General features: G+C 38.5%; 1 protein-coding gene and 1 long non-coding RNA gene across 2 annotated transcripts in view; one reads left to right on the plus strand and one right to left on the minus strand.

Moving 5' to 3' along the window:
* Nucleotides 1-10,964, minus strand: part of LOC145539114 (uncharacterized) — a 541,345-nt gene extending 530,381 nt beyond the window's left edge. The window contains exon 1 of the transcript XR_014077580.1: nt 7,235-10,964. The gene's annotated coding sequence lies outside the window, so the exon portion shown is untranslated. The remainder of the gene's footprint in view (nt 1-7,234) is intronic.
* Nucleotides 1,198-14,721, plus strand: LOC145539115 (uncharacterized). Its single transcript, XR_014077581.1, has 3 exons — nt 1,198-1,334; nt 5,097-5,218; nt 14,352-14,721. It is a non-coding gene; the product is annotated as an uncharacterized LOC145539115 (long non-coding RNA).
* Nucleotides 14,722-15,239: the final 518 nt, after the last annotated feature.

The raw sequence follows: 15,239 nt of genomic DNA on the forward strand, positions 1-15,239 counted from the left end.
TAGGCTAACATAGATACAGAGAATTAGGGAAATATTTATAAACAATGAACATATCTAGCATGCAGAACTTTGTTTTTATTACCACTTTTTAATAAAAGAATCCTAGGCTGCTCAGACAAATGGCAGATTTGAGAACTAGAGCAGGACAAATGTAAAATGAGCCTCAATATCTTATAATGCCAGAAAGGAGACAAGTGCAAAAACACTTCCTTTGATGGGGCATATTAAAGGGACATTGAAGCAAAGTAAAAGAGTCCTCAAAAGCCAAAGCTGAAATAATTTGCACAAAGAAAGAAGGAAGTATTGAATCATAATCCAAATAATAAATATCAATGAATCCACACTGATTTAAAGAAGTGATTGAATAAATAAATAAGTAAATAATTTGGGAGAAGAGATAAAACTTTTGCCAAAAAATTCCAAATAACTTATGCAAATATTCAACCCTCAAGGATGTAGAGTATGACTCCACATTCTAAGTATGGACAGAATAGCGTCATTTATTTCTCAGAGTACTGTAAAGGGAAAATAAAAAGAGCATCTTTATAGTAAAGGAACTTGACAAATACTGCCACAGCAAGGTGATCAATGTCAACATCAACAGCGATAAGTCATGTTGAAAGTATGTGCCATTGATATGATGTGATAAAAAGGTACTCTACCTCTGTGGTCTATCTTTTAAAAACCCATAAGCCGAGTCTAACCATGACAAGCATTCTAGAAAATACTTGATCAGTATGCTTCAAAACTGTCAAGGTAATCGATAACATAAGCACCTTCCAAGAAATTGTCAAAAGCAAGTCTAACCTAAAGACATGGTGATTAAATTTGGTGTGGTATCCTGGATAGGATTCTGAAACTGTCGGGACCGGCTGACGAGTCAACGTAGGCACAAACGCGGGATTCCTCGGCTGAGAAATAAGTAGATACAGACACAGTGGGGGTTGAGAGGATCACTGCAGTCAGTGATGCTAGTGATGCTTGTTTATTTTTACACACAGAATTTTATACCCTTATACCAGGAAATTCTTATACAATACAATCTTTGCATCAAAAATCACCTAAGGAACATAAAGCAATCAATCAAGATCTCATGACTTTGTTTCTCAGGACTCAGGTCGTATCTCAGGACTCAGGTCATAAAAGCCATTTGTCCTGCGTCAGATGCGCTCCAGGGGCTGCAAGAAGTTTCCTTAATGATTAATAAGGGGTGGCGGGACAGAGAGCTATGTCTGGACTTGACCCTTGAGTCAACAAGGCAGCTCCCAAAGCAGATAGATCCTGCTTGTTGTCAGGCTGCCCCCCACAGAAACAGAAAGGATACTGAGTAAAAAGTAAGGAAATCTGAGTAATAAAGTAAACCATTTAGTTAATAAGAATGTATCAGTATTGGTTTATCAATTAAAGTCAATGGCACCACACTCCAGTACTCTTGCCTGGAAAATCCCATGGATGGAGGAGCCTGGTCGGCTGCAGTCCATGGGGTTGTTTTCACTTTCATGCATTGGAGAAGGAAATGGCAACCCACTCCAGTGTTCTTGCCTGGAGAGTTCCAGGGACGGCGGAGCCTGCTGGGCTGCCGTCTATGGGGTCGCACAGAGTCGGACACGACTAAGGTGACTTAGCAATATGCTAAAGTTTGAAATCAATAAAAAGCAAAATTGTGTTTGGGCTCAATTAAGGGAAATCTCTGTACTATTTTCACAAATTTTCTGTAAATCTGAAAGTGTTTAAAGAAAAGGTTGATTATAAAGACCTGATAAGTACGTTATCAGATCCATTATTTATCCTGCTGCTCCTTCCATAATTTGTGCTTTAGAGTAACCAAATTGTTGATAAGGAAAAGTTTCTTTTTACAGAACTATTCTAATTTTTCAATAAGGAGGAGATATAAAATAACAATGTGATCACTCTGTAATACTTAATGTAACAATAGATATAATGATGTCGGTGTCAATATAATTGTCCCTTGGTATCCAAGGGGGATTGGTTCTAGGACCCTTGCAGATACCAAAAACCATGAATGTTCAGGTTCCTTATATAAAACGGTGTAGTATTTGCATATAGCCTACACACATCCTCATATACACTTAAAATAATTTCTAGATTACTCATTACAATGTAAATGCCATGTAAATAGTTGTAAATATAGTGTAAATGCTATGGAAATTGTTGCTTGTGCACAGCAAATTTAAGTTTTCCTTTTTGGGACTTTCTGGAATTGTTTTTCAAATATTTTCCATGTATGTTTCATTGAGTCCACACATGTAGAACCTGAGGATGGAGAGTGCCAACTATCTCAAAAAGATACCCAATCAATTACTACGTAGCTCCTAATTAATGACCACCACCTAGAATTGTTGGGCTACAGTCCATAGGGTTGCAATGAGTTGCACATGACTGAGCACAAACACACACGCATGCAGAGTTATTCTTTAACAAAAATTGAAAAATGATCCAATAGGAAAAAATATGAAATAAATTTGTATACAAAATATTTATGAAAACATAAAATATATATGAAATATGGAGATATAAGATTGAGTTAAATGAAAGCATGAAGATGTAATTAAAATTTTTCAGATTGTAAGAACCCTATGCAAAACATCATCCAAGTTCTTCAACAAAATGTTGAAGGGGAACAAAAGTTATAAAAGAGAGCTCTATAGAATAAAATAAATTTCAGAGATATATTAATCAATTGCAACATTTAAAGTTTATGAAATCCTGATTCAAACAATTCTAAGCCATTAAGAAATAAACATACCTACTGAATAAAAACCATACATGCACACACTTACGAAACATTTAAGTTTGAACACTAACTGGGTATTTGAAGATATTAAATTGAATCATAGGTCAAAAATGTTGAAATATCTGAGATTTCATGTCACATATCCTATTAGTGTTGAATGGTTTTAAAAATCTCATTTTTTTAGGAACCATAATAATGTGGTAGCTAATTTTCTTAAATAGAATTCTTATTGTAAATGTATATTATAAAATATTGCAGATAAAATAATATGACTTAATAATTGTTGACAGTTTACAATGAGTTCATGCACATTTGTTATGCTATTCTGTGTACTTTACAAATGTATAAACTTCCTCATAATTATAAGTTTAAAAAATTAATGAATACAGTGTAAGTCCCTGGGAGCCATTTTAATATTTTATAAACACACTTTGCTACTACTAACTACCATAGCATAATAATTGACTCTGATTATAATAGAATCAGACTTCTGTATAAATTGATTATTAAAAATAATTTAATGCATTCACAAGCATATTTTATACACACATGCATACAAAAGTGGTGTAGACAAGAAAACACTTGCTATTTAACTTTGATTTGCTCTAATAAATTAGGAATGATTCTAGAAAAATCATAAGTGTAAGTGTGCAAACATTCTTATAATTCAGTAATTCTTTTTTTAAATATATGCTTGTGTTCTTTTTGTAATTTGACTTCCTCTATGTCAACATATATCAAACAGTTACCTAGAATGCAATATTATTATTTATTATTAAAAATTATCTTTTCCTAATATTTATTGTTTTCCTCTACATATCTGATTCATGCCTTTTCATGTTACCTTTGAAATCTTTTTGTATGTTTCTTAAACATTGATATTCTCCAGCATTGTAGTCTCAGATCCTTCTCTTTTTATTCTTTGGTCTCCCTGGTCCAATATCTAGTAATTTCCTGTATAGTTAGTAATTACAAACAGGCTAATGGTTCTCAAATCCATATCACCAGCATAAATGTTGTTCTTGATTTTTAAACTCTCCTAAACAGCATCTCTAACTGGGTTCTAATTAGTTATTGTTCTAAGAGTTAGAACCACGTATGGAACAACTGATTGATTCAGGATTGAGAAAGGAGTACAACAGGGCTGTCTGTTGTCACCCTGTTTATTTAACCTATACACTGAGCACATCATGAGAAAGGCGAGACTGGATGAGTTACAAGCTGGAATCAAGATAGGTAGGAGAAATATCAACAACCTCAGATACATGGATGATACCACTCTAATGACAGAAAGCAAAGAGGAACTAAAAAGCCTCTTGATGAGGGTGAAAAGGGGGGTGAAAAAGCCTGCTTAAAACTAAATATTAAAAAATTAAGATAGTGGCATCTGGCTCTATTACTTCATGGCAAATAGAATGGGAAAAGGTGGAAGTAATGACAGATTTCCTTTTCTTGGACTCTAAAATCACTGCAGATGGTGACTGCAGCCATGAAATCAGAAGATGATTGCTTCTTGACAGAAAAGCTGTGACAAACCTAGACAGTGTATCAAAAAGCAGAGACATTACTCTGCCTTTGTCCATATAATCTAGTCTATGGTCTTTCCAGTGGTCACATAAGGTTGTGAGAGCTAGACCAAGAGAAGCAGAGCACCAAAGAAGTGATGCCTTTGAACTGTGGTGCTGGAGAAGACTCCTGAGAGTCTCCTAGACAGCAAGGAGATCCAGCTAGTCAGTCTTAAAGGAAATCAACCCTGAATACTCATTGGAAGGACTAATGCTAGAGCTGAAAGTCTAGGAAATTAGGATTGTTTGGACCACACTATAGGAAACTCTTGCACATGTGCATGTGCTCATGCTGTGCTTAGTCGTCCAGTCATGTCTGAGTCTTTGCGACCCTATGAACTAGAGCCCACCAGGCTTCTCTGTCCATGGGATTCTCCAAGAATACTGGAGTGGATTGCCATTTCCTTCTCCAGAGGATCTTCCCCAACCTAGGGATGGGATCCTTGTCTCTTGCGTCTCCTACATTGGCTGAGAGATTCTTTAACATTGTCACCACCTGGGAAGTCCCTTGTGTGAAGTGTGAAAGTCACTCAGTCGTGTCTGACTCTTTGCAACCCCATGGACTATACAGTCCATGGAATTCTCCAGGCCCAGAATACTGGAGTGGTAGCCTTTCCCTTCTTCAGGGAATCTTCCCAACCCAGAAATCGAACCCCAGTCACCCACATTGCCGGCAGATTCTTCAGCTGAGCCACAAGGGAAGCCCTTAACTGGATCTAAACCCTCCTTCTCCACAGAGGAGCTCATTAACCTCCATTGTCTCTGTTGTGTTCCAGTTGGTGGTGGCAGACTCAGGTAAAAGCTTTGATATTTCAACCAGAAAATGACTGGGCCTTGATTGGAAAGCAAGTGGGTTCTGCTGTTGTTTAACTGAAGATTCAACTGAATTCTGCTTCAGGTAATTTTAATAAGATATTTGTTTTATGAAACAAAATAAGGATCTACATTATAGGCAGATTCTTTACCATCTGAGCCACTAGGAAGGCTCCAACTGACAAATTTTTTTTATTTTTAATTGTCAAAAATAGAATCTTCATACAAGTAAAAATGTGGAAAAATAGGTGATCTGCCTTTATTAATATTAACAATATTTTTTTATTTCTCTTAGATACTTCATTAAATGAGGATATTTTTGATCTGCCTTTGTCATTACTTTTGGGGGTTTTTTTCTTTTTTTTTTTTTTTGCTTTTTCATGGAAATTTGGACTCATGAAATATAATTTTACATGCTTTTCATTTATGGATAACAACCGATCTTTCCCTTTGGAAGGTTAGTAGAGGGGAAAACAGAAGCAACAAAGTAGATTAAAAAGAAGCATCATTTCACAGACTCATAACACCATCTTATTTTTTGTTTTGACTTCTGATGAGTTTTACTTTGTAGATATGGATATTTGCAATATTAGAAGAGCAGTGTTAGATTAAGTTTTTCTAAAACTAATCGCTTGTGCTTATAACTGTCACACCACTAGTACTTTGTCATAAGAAAATTCCCAAGATTTTCCTAATTTATTACTTTTGCTTTTAGTGGCTCAGACAGTAAAGAATTTGTCTTCAATGCAGGAGACCCAGGTTCGGTCCCTGGGTTGGAAGATCCCCTGGAGAAGGAAATGGCAACCCACTTCAGTATTCTTTCCTGGAGAATTCCATGGACAGAGGAGCCTGGCCGGCTACAGTCTATGATGTCACAAAGAGTCAGACACAACTGAGTGACTAACACTTTCCTAACGTTAGAGTAATGAATAGAAAGAAGCAAACCTTCAAAACTACTGAGCTCAGTGAAGGTATATATCACATTTCATAAAAGTATAAATGGTTACAGTCAAATAATTTCACATAAAAGCTAGGTCAAATAATTCAGTTGCATAAGAAAGGTAAAACAATAAAAATCTCATATGAAACATGTCATCTTATTCCTGTTAAAGAGTGTACATCCATATCTGTGATGAGGTAAAAACTCTCTCAGCATTAAACCCCACAGTGAAAAATATTAGTAAACTGATACACCTAGAAAATTTATCATTAATTTTTTTCCATTAGAGTTCCCATGGAAACTTGACAAGAAGGTGATAAAAAGGAACAGGATAAAGAGTAAGAATAGAAAATGAACATTTATAGTATTTGATATATGCTTTGGAAGGATGTAGTGACAGCATCTAAATATGTTATGGTGACATCATGGGTGACACTTTAAGACTGAAGAAAATGAGAATCATCAGGTGGATGCTATTTAACAAATAACATCTTATGTTTTCTAGTCTGAATAATTTGAAAATGTAAAACAAGACAGGTGTTTAAATAAAAACAGAACAATAGAGTTGAGTTTCCTGTCACTGACAAAGACATATTTTCAGAGTAACACTGTTTTTTTAAATGTAGATCAAATGGTTTGAACTTTTTAATGATAAAGAATTATTTACTTGTATCTTTCAGCTTTGTGCCACAATCTATTATAGATAATTAGAAAAGAAGTAAAATGAATGTCATATCAATGGTTTATGAATACTTTCAAAACCCCTTTCTAATTCTAATCTGACTTATTAACTAACTCTTAAACCTTATCACTTATTAACTTCAAGTTACAGTTTTTGTTTGTGCCAAAATGGAACAGCATCAGTTCCTGTCTATAGCCATTTATCTCCAACTGAGCTTTGTCATCAGTAAGATCATAAGCCTTATTCAGAGCCAAAAACATGATGGTCTAAATAAAATAACATAGGAAAAGAATGACAGCACTCTTGACCATTAAACTCCTTCAGTTTTGATCTAGAGATTCTATGTTATATTAATTTTTAGGGAACTCAGAAAAAAAAAAAGTTTGTAACATGTCAGCCATATGATAAGCACTGTATTATTTACTGAACCTAGCATTGCTAGAAATGAGTATTTCTTCCAACTCTCACAAGGCACTTACAGCATGTTGAGGCAGAGGCAGATGCCGATTTGTTCAGTCACTGAGTCCTGTTTGACTCTGCAACCCCATGGACTGCAGCACGCCAGGCTTCCCTTCACTATCTCACAGAGTTTGCTCAAACTCATATCCATCAAGTCAGTAATGCCATTCAACCATCACATCCTCTGTCACTACCTTCTCCTACTATCCTCAATCTATTCCAGTATCAGGGTTTCTTCCAATGGGTTGGCTCTTTCCATCAGGTGGCCAATGTATTGGAGCTTCTGCTTCAGCATCAGTCCTTCCAATGAATATTCAGGGATTATTTTCCTTTAAGATTGACTGCTTTGATCTCCCTGTTGTCCTAAGAAGTCTCACGAGTCTTGTTGTTTTGCTGTTCAGTTGCTCAGTGGTGTCCGACTCTTTGCAACCCCAGGTACTGCAGTATGCCAGGTTTCTCTGTCCTTCACTATTTTCAATAGTTTGCTCAAACTCATGCCCATTGCATCGCTGATGCCATTCAACTATCTCATCCTCTATCATCCCCTTCTCCTCCTACATTAAATCTTTTCCATCATCAGCGTCTTTTCCAATGAGTTGGCTCTTCACATGAGGTGGCCTGAGTATTGGAGCTTCAGCTTCAGCACCAGTCTTTCAAATGAATATTCAGGGTTGATTTCCTTTAAGATTGACTGGATTGAACTCCTTGCAGTCCAACAGACTCTCAAGAGTCTTCCCCAGTACCACAGTTTCAAGGAGTCAGTTTTTTGGTACTCAGCCTTCTTTATTGTCCCACTCTCACATCCATACATGACTACTGGAAAAACTATAGCTTTGAACACAATGACCTTTGTCAACAAAGTGATGTCTCTGCTTTTTAATACACTGCCTAGATTTATTATTGCTTATCTTCCAAGGAGCAAGTGTCTTTTAATTTCATGACTGTAGTCACCATCCGCAGTGATTTTGGAGCCCAAGAAAATAAAGACTGTCACTGTTTCCATTGTTTCCCCATCTATTTGATATGAAGCAATGCAGCCAGATGCCATGATCTTAGTTTTTTGAATGCTGAGTTATAAGCCAGCTTTTTCATTCTACTCTTACACTTTCATCAAGAGGTTCGTTAGTTCATGTTTACTTTCCACCATAGAGGTGGTATCATCTGCATATCTGAGGTTATTGATATTTATCCAGGCAATCTTGTGCTGGATAAGATTCTAGCTTATCTGATTCTAGCTTGTGCTTCATCCAGCCCTGCATTCTGCATGATGTAATCTGCATATAAGTTTTACAAACAGGGTGACAATATACAGGCTTGACGTACTTCTTTCCCAAATTGGAACCAGTCCATTGTTCCATGTCCGATACTAACTGTTGCTTCCTGACATGCACACAGGTTTCTAAGGATACAAGTAAGGTGGGCTGGTATTCCTATCTCTTTGAGAATTTTCCCATCTCTTTAAGAGACAGAGGCTCTGGCAGCATCAGTCCTAGAAGGTGCAGGGTGTACCATAAGTTCTCTTGAAGGAGACTGTCATTAGCTCCACTATAGAGTCTCTGGGCAGGCAACTCACAAAATGGAGAACAATATGCCAAAGAAATTCTCAGACTACTGTAAAAGTTCTAGGCCCCCAAACTTACTTCCCAACCTGGGGATCCAGCAAAAGGACTGAGAAACCCCAGGCAATCTGACTTTGAAGGTCAGCAGGATCTGATTACTGAACTTACATAGGACTGGGTAAATAGAGACTCTCAGAGGCACAAACAAACCCTTGTGTGCAACAGGACCCAGGAAAAAGGAGCAGTGACCCCACAAGATACTGAGCCAGACTTGCCTGTGTGTGCTTGGGTGTTGCTGGTGGAGGTCTGGGTACACAGTGGCCTGCCACATGGTCAAGGGCACTGACTACAACAGTCCTGAGAGGCCCAGCATCCTCGCATAAGTCCTTTGAAGGAGGTGGTCATTTGTGCCATTACCACACTGCTCCACCCATCAGCCAAAAATTGGATTAAAGACTCACTCAGCATGGCCTTGCCCACCAAAACTAGATCCATAGCCCGTCCCTTCCATCAGGAAGCCTACACAAGCCTCTTGTTCTCATCCACCAGAGGGCAGACAGAATGAAAACCACAATCACAGAAAACTAAACAAATTGATCACATGGATCAGGCCTCTAACTCAATGAAACTATGAGCCATGCCACGTAGGGCCAAGATAGATGGGTCATGGTGAAGAGTTCTGATAAAATATGTTCCACTGGAGGAGGGCATGGCAAACCACTTCAGCATTCTTGCCTTGAGAACTCCATGAACAGTACTAAAAGGCAAAAAGATATGACACTAAAAGATGAACCCTCCAGGTTGGTAGATGTCCAATATGTTACTGGAGAAGAGCAGAGAAATAAGCTCCAGGAGGAATGAAGAGGCTGAGCCAAAACAGAAACAATACCCATCTGAGGATGTGTCTGGTGGTGAAAGTAGAGTCCTATGCTGTAAAGAGTCTGAAACGCAATACATGAATGCAATGTCAAAAATGACAGAATGATCTGTTTCCAAGGCAAACCATTCAATATCATAGTAATCCAAGACTATGCCCAAACCATTAATGCTGAAGAAGTTTAAGTTGAACGGTTCAATGAAGACATACAAGACCTTCTAGAACTAACATCAAAAAAAGATATTCTTTTCATCATAGGGAATTGGAATGCAAAAGTAGGAAGTCAAGAGATACATAAGTAACAGGAAAGTTTGGCCTTGGAGTACAAAAAGAAGCAGGACAAAGGTTAACAGAGTTTTGCCAAAAGAATGCATTGGTCATAGCAAACACCCTCTAGCAACAACACAAGAGACCACTCTACACTCTACATGGATATCACCAGATGGTCAATATCAAAATAAGACTGACTATATCTCTGTTTCTTTCCTTTATTGTGCCCACCTTTTCATGAAATGTTCCCTTGGTAGCTCCAATTTTCTCAAATAGATCTGTAGTCTTTCCCATTCTATTGTTTTCTTCTTCTTTAAATTGTTCACTTAAGAAGGCTATCTTATCTCTCCTTGCTATTCTTTGGAACTCTGCATTCAGTTAAGTATATCTTTAGTTTTCTCCTTTGCCTTTCATTTCTCGCCTTTTCTCAGCTATTTGTAAGACAACCAATTTGCCTTCTTACCTTTCTTTTTCTTTGGAATGGTTTTTGCCACCACTTCATGTACAATATTAGAAACCACGTTCATGGTTCTTCAGGCACTCTGTCTACCAGATCTGATCCCTTGAATCTATTCATCACATCCACTGTATACACATTGGAGATTTGATTTAAATCCTACCCCAATAGTCTTTTTTCATGGGGATGGTCTTGATCCCTGTCTCCTGTACAAGGATCAAAGTAAAAGAACTCAGTGCAAAAAAGCAAAATGGCTGTCTGAGGAGGCCTTACAAATAGCTGAGAAAACAAGAGAAGTGAAAAGCAAAGGAGAAAAGGAAAGATATACCCATTTGACTGCAGAGTTCCAAAGAATAGTAAGGAGAGAAAAGAAAGCCTTCCTCAGTGATCAATGCAAAGAAATAGAGGAAAACAATAGACTGAGAAAGACTAGAGATCTCTTCAAGAAAATTAGAAACACGAACATTTCATGCAATGATGGGCTCAATAAAGGACAGAAATGGTATGAACCTAATAGAAGCAGAAGATATTAAGGAGAGCTGGCAAGACTACACAGAAGAACCATACAAAAAAGATCTCAACGACCCAGAAAATCATAATGGTATGATCACTCACCTAGAGCCAGACATCCTGGAATGCAAAGTCAAGTGGGCCTTAGGAAGCATCACTATGAACAAAGCTAGTGGAGGTGATGGAATTCCAGTTGAGCTATTTCAAATCCTAAAAGCTGATGCTGTGAAAGTGCTGCACTCGATATGCCAGCAAATTTGGAAAACTCAGCAGTAGCAACAGGGCTGGAAAAGGTCAGTCTTCATTCCAAACCCATAGAAAGCCAATGCCAAAGAATGTTCAAGCTACCGCACAATTGCACTCATCTCATAGGCTAGTAAAGTAATGCTCAAAATTCTCCAAGCCAGGCTTCAATAGTATGTGAACCATGAGCTTCCAGATGTTCAAGCTGGTTTTAGGAAAGGCAGAGGAACCAAATTGCCAATATCCACTGGATCATCAAAAAAGCAAAAGAGTTCCAGAAAAACATCTATTTCTGCTTTATTGACTATGCCAAAGCTTTGACCGTGTAGAACACCACAAACTGTGGAAAATTTATCAAGAGATGGGACACCAGACCACCAGACCTGCCTCTTGAGAAATCTGTATGCAGGTTAAGAAGCAAAGTTAGAACTGGACATGAAACAACAGACTGGTTCCAAATAGGGAAAGGAGTATGTCAAGGCTGTATATTGTCACCCTGCTTATTTAACTTATATGCAGAGTACATCATGAGAAACGCTGGGTCAGATGAAGCACAAGGTGGAATCAAGGCTGCTTAGAGAAATATCAATAACCTCAGATATGCAGATAACACCACCCTTATGGCAGAAAGCAAAGAAGAACTCAAGAGCCTCTCAATGAAAGTGAAAGAAGAGAATGAAAAAGTTGGCTTAAAGCTCAACATTCAGAAAACTAAGATCATGGCATCTGGTCCCATCACTTCATGGCAAATAGATGGGAAAATAGTGGCAGGCTTTATTTTGGGGGGCTCCAAAATCACTGCTGATGGTGATTGCAGCCATGAAATTAAAAGACGCTTACTCCTTGGAAGCAAAGTTATTACCAACCTAGACAGCATATTAAAAAGCAGAGACATTACTTTGTCAACAAAGTTCCATCTAGTCAAGGCTATGATTTTTCTAGTAGTCATGTATGGATGTGAGAGTTGGACTAGAAAGAAAGCTGAGCACCAAAGAATTGATGATTTTGAACTGTGGTGTTGGAGAAGACTCTTGAGAGTCCCTTGGACTGCAAGGAGATTCAACCAGTCCATCCTAAGGAAATCAGTCCTGAATATTCATTGGAACAACTGATGTTGAAGCTGAAACTCTAATACTTTGGCCACATGATGCTAAGAACTGACTCATTTGAAAAGACCCTGATGCTAGGAAAGATTGAAGGCAGAAGGAGAAGAGGACGACAGAGGATGAGATGGCTGGATGCCATCACTGACTCAATGGACATGAGTTTGAGTAAATTCCGGGAGTTAGTGATGGACAGGGAGGCCTGACGTGATGCAGTCCATGGGGTCTCAAAGAGTCGGACACAACTGAGCCATTGAACTGACTGACTGACTGACTGAATAATCTGGGCCTTCCCTAGTGGCTCCAAGGCTAAACCATCTGCCTGCAATTTGGAAGACCTGAGTTTGATCCCCAGGTCAGGAAGATCCCCTGGAGAAGGGAGCGGCTACCCACTCCAGTATTCTTGCCTGGGAAATCTCATGGACAGCGGACCCTGGAGGGTTACAGTCCATGGGAAACATAGAATGGGTCATGACTGAGCGACTAACAATTTCATGTCTTTTCACTTGAATGGCCTAGTAATTTCCCCTAATTTCCTCAATTTAAGTCCAAATTTTGCAGTAAGGAGCCCAGGATCTAAGCCATAGTCAGCTCCAGATCTTGTTTTTGCTAACTGTATAGAGCTTCTTCATCTTCGGCTGCAAAGAATGTAATCAATTGATTTCTGTGTTGACAATCTGATGATGTCCATGTGTAGAGTTGTCTCTTGTGTTGTTGGAAGATGATGTTTGCTATGACCAGTGAGGTCTCTTGGCAAAACTCTGATAATATTTGTCCTGCTTCATTTTGTACTCTAAGGCTAAACTTGCCTATTACTCCACGTATCTCTTGACTTCCTACTTTTGCATTCCAATCCCTTATGATGAAAGGAGAACTTTCTTTGGCATTAGTTCTAGAAGGTCTTGTAGGTCTTCATCGAACCATTCAACTTCAGCTTTTTAAGCATTAGTGGTTGGGGCATAGACTTGAATTACTGTGATATTGAATCATTTGCCTTGGAAATGAACTGAGATCATTTTGTTGTTTTTGACATTGCACTCATGTACTGCATTGCAGACTTTTTTGTTGACTATGAGGGCTATTCCATTTCTTCTAAGGAATTCTTGCCCATAGTAGTAGATATAATGATCATCTGATTAAATTTGTCCATTCCTGTCCATTTTAATTCACTGATTCCTAAGATGTCAATGTTCACTCTTGCCATCTCCTGCTTGACCATGTCCAATTTACCTTGATTCATAGACCTAACTTTCAAGGTTCCTATGAAATATTCTTCTTTACAGCATCAGACTTTACTTTTACCACCAGACACATCCATAGCTGAGCATCATTTCCGCTTTGGCCCAGCCTTTTTACTCTTTCTAGATCTGTTAGTAATTGCCCTCTGTTCTGTCTCAGTAGCATAATGGACACTTTCTTTCTTGGGGAGCTCATCTTCTGGTGTCATATCTTTTTGCCTTTTCATACAGTTCATGGAATTCTTGAGGCAAGAATACTTAAGTGGTTTGCCATTCTCTTCTCCGAGGCAGATGGGCATTGAACAAAAAGTAATTACAAATAGTTAATTAGTAAGATATATGAAAGAAAATATGGTAAACAATCTACCGGCACTGCAGGAGACCCAGGTTAGATCTCTGGGTTGGGAAGGTCCCCTGGAGTAGGAAATGGCTACCCACTCCAATATTTTTGCCTGGAGAATTCCATGGACAGAGAAGCCTGGCAGGCTACCACCCATGGTGTCACAAAGAGTCGAACATGACTGATTCACTAACACATCACTTGTGGATTAAAGAAAAATCCAAGCATGACAAAAGCTTTTATCCTAGTAATTACCTTAATCTGAAGGGAAAGGAAAACTTACCTGAAGAAGTAATTTGTTTTCTCATTTTCTCTTCTGAAGGGTATAGGGAGTTAGCTAGGATCTGGGTGGGGGGGGGGTAGATTTTTTCCTGCTTGATTTGTGAAGCATAGCATTCTTTCAGTGGAGATCAAATCTACTCCTAATTGAAGAAAATTTGTATATTTCTAATATTCTTGAGAGAGATAACAAAAGTGATGCTGAGAAGGGCCCTGTGGGATTCCTGAGTGTGGAGGCTTTTCCCCCCCTATTTCTTGTAGGCAAGAATCCAGCCTCCATGGCCTTCTCTGAGTTCCAAAGGGCAGACTCGAAGAATTGCTAATCAAGGGAGGAGCAGCCATGAAACCACCTGAGACAAGATTGAAGGGACCAGAAAAGCTCATTAAGATTAGGAGACCTGACCACCTGAGACCCTGTACACACTCTAATCTTGCCAGCAACCCCACCCTTTAGAAACTTTGCAGAAGAAAGAAAAGTGCAAGACTGTTTATGCTTTCATCCTCATCATATACCTCTGCCTTACTGTATAACCTCTTCCCATTCCACAGGAAGAGGAGGCACACTTGAGATGCTAGCCTACTGTGTTCTCATTTTACTTGGCAAATAAATAAAGCCACTCTTTTCCCTCCATAACTCTATCTCCATATTTTTGTTCAGCATCAGTAGACAAAGGAGCCATGATCTTGGCATCAGAAGTGACTTTAAATGCAACTGAAAAATAAATAAATAATTGATATATTGATGATCTTTTAGAAACAAAAAAATTGATTTTGATGGTGGAGTTTGGAGCAAAAGATAGAACCTTGGGATACCAGTTGAAAAAAACAGAAGGAAAGATGTAGATATTCAATTGTGCCTACTTCAATAAACACTAAGCTAGATATTGCATTGAGGATACTTATGTTACCAAACAAGGGCTCATATGCCCATGGCAGAAAGAAATAAACTCTTGAAACTGATCAGGACCCTGGGGCACCCTCCTGGGTACAAATTATTTCCCTGTTCTCTATTGGAAGTAGGCTTCATTCAGCCCCCTTGGGCTTCCCTGATGTGGCTCAGATGGTAAAGAATCTGTTTACAATGCAGGAGACCCAGGTTCAATCCCTGGGTGGGGAAGATCTCCTGGAGAAGGGAATGGCAACCCACTC

Source organism: Giraffa tippelskirchi, chromosome 2 (assembly GCF_054371585.1).
Source record: "Giraffa tippelskirchi isolate mGirTip1 chromosome 2, T2T-mGirTip1v1.2.pri, whole genome shotgun sequence".
NCBI lineage: Eukaryota > Metazoa > Chordata > Mammalia > Artiodactyla > Giraffidae > Giraffa > Giraffa tippelskirchi.